This window comes from Cyprinodon variegatus, unplaced genomic scaffold, assembly GCF_000732505.1.
Source record: "Cyprinodon variegatus isolate N-32 unplaced genomic scaffold, C_variegatus-1.0 Scaffold57, whole genome shotgun sequence".
Taxonomy (NCBI): Eukaryota; Metazoa; Chordata; class Actinopteri; order Cyprinodontiformes; family Cyprinodontidae; genus Cyprinodon; species Cyprinodon variegatus.
In genome coordinates this window covers 1,146,313-1,148,565 of record NW_015150510.1, presented here as the reverse complement: position 1 = coordinate 1,148,565, position 2,253 = coordinate 1,146,313, and the positions used below count along the sequence as shown (strand labels likewise).

General features: G+C 40.8%; 1 pseudogene; it reads right to left on the bottom strand.

Annotated features, from left to right (window-relative positions):
• Positions 1-2,253, bottom strand: part of LOC107082607 — a 40,466-nt pseudogene that overhangs the window by 20,199 nt on the left and 18,014 nt on the right.

The following is a 2,253-nucleotide window of genomic DNA, read 5'->3' as shown; positions in this document are numbered from 1 at the left end:
ATTATCTCTTCAATAAACCTGTTAAACCTTTCCCCTGGTCTCTCTGAATTGGTTTCTCTGCATGTGGGTCCGAGCTCTTGGTAAAACTATGACAATATGTTTTTTTAGATATCAAAGATATGAATATATTTGCTAAAAATTACCCTCTGCATTTAAGGTTATGTTTCCTATACCAACTTTGGAAAAAGTCAAGTAGCGACTTCAACAAGTCGGTCAAACGTGAAGCTAAATGTAAACCGTAATCTCAATGCTGTGGGTGGTGCCTATTCACTACTTAATCTTTTGTTTTACAAACCAGTTAATAAAAACGGTTTGGCTGATAAATGTGAATTTGAATAAAGTATTGAGAAACTCTTACATAGTCCTTTTTTTATCCACTGATGACTCAACTGAAATTCTGGGGTCCCTGAAACTACCAATGGGGAGGTACATTTGGGAAAAATGCATATAGCAGAGTTCAGAGTACACCTGGTATAATCTTTATTACATGTAAACAAGACCACCAGCAAGCCAGTATGTAGGCTACAGACTGCAGCTTTAATAGAGGATTGTGCCACATGCTCATATTAAAAGGTCAATTTTGATTTATTAACCACTGACATTCACAGAGTGTGGGCTGTTTATAGCACTTTGTTCTTCATAAAAAAAAAACTAGCTTTATTATCATAATTACTACCCAGTTGACTCTCTAACCAAATGCTGTCTTAGTTGACTTTAGGTAACGTCAGAACAAAATAAACTTACATCCAACATAGTCAGTCAGACGTGGACAATCTGTGCCCAGAAAGTAAAAGGCCTGTATAGAGATCAGCAACAACTGTTTGTATTTTCTGCAAAACAACATAGACAGTGTAATAAACAGAGACAAAGGACTCGGATTTCAGCTCAACAAGATCAGATAGTGTAAAATAGTTTATTGGTATGTTAACTGCTGCAGTTTGAATGAATCACAGGCATTAGGGACAGGTACCACTGGAAGTGGAGACTACAGTTTAGTTACCAGAAAGAGACTTTGGGAGGAGTTACAGTCAATGAAACCTTGGTCACTAACCTTCTCATAGTAATGGAAGAGGTTTGGAAGGAAAGTGGTGGCTCCTTTAGGTGGGTGATGTCACTGGTGAGGCACAATGTGATCTAGAATCTGATCAGAGGAGTTCACTGCTACAGCTCACACTACGACGAAAATCCATGGACTCAAGTCCGTATTGAGCTGGTGCTACTCTGACTCGTCTATCCGGAAGCCAAACCTGTAGAAGAGGATTATGAAGCTCATTAGAGTGAAACGTGCTGCCTTGGCAGTTTGCGCAATTTTGTGCTAAAAGCTCTAAAAAAACAGGTGGCAACCTATTTGGACAAAGACATGGCTGAGCAAACGTGGCTACTGCGGTCTGTCAGTTTTACAGAAAGAACTCCATTTCACCCACACCCCCAACAATGCTTCTGTGTTTTCAGCTGAGAGGAAGAAGAAGGAGAAGACTCCTTGGTTGCGCACTGAGCGATTTGCCCACGAGGGTCGACTGAAAATCAAACATGTTTGATTTTCTCCCGACCTTACGATTCCTGATGGGGAGGTGGTCGTGAGAGGCTGATCGCCCCTCGTTAACAGTTAATCATTTTCATTAAGTGCATTAATTCGGTGCTTTACTTTTGTAGCTTCAGCTGTACAATGTCTCATGACCACAGGTGCATACAGCCTGATGCTTAAATGCCAGTGTGAGCGATGCTCCCAGATGAGCAGCAGCAAGCATGCAGGGCCTTTTCTTTCTCTCACAAGCACCATACTCACACATGCATGCTTACATCAATCGAAACATGCCTCTTTTGAAACAACTGTTCGGTTTAACATTGATTTAAACAAAGATGGCAAAAAGGAAAACATTCACATATTAGAGCACTAATAACTATTTAAGGAGCCTTTACAAAAATACCTCAGAGCTCAAGTTTACTTGTTTCAATGTTCATAACTGTGTTGCTCTTAAGCTTGCTGTGCAAAAAAATGATATTATCAATAGTCACTGCATTATGTGCTGCATTAAGCTGCACTTTCCTTCCCTGAATCCCAAACCCAGCAGAGGAAAAGTCTCCTCCACTGGTTGAGCTCGATGCCATTGTAAGATTGGGATGCCAAGTACACTAGGTGTGTCAGTTTAACCTGACTCCGCCGGATGGATTTGCTCCGCATATCCATCTGGAAACCTTCCGTTGAAGTAATTTTGGGAAGGGGCGAAAATACTGGTTAGCTGATTGGCCTAT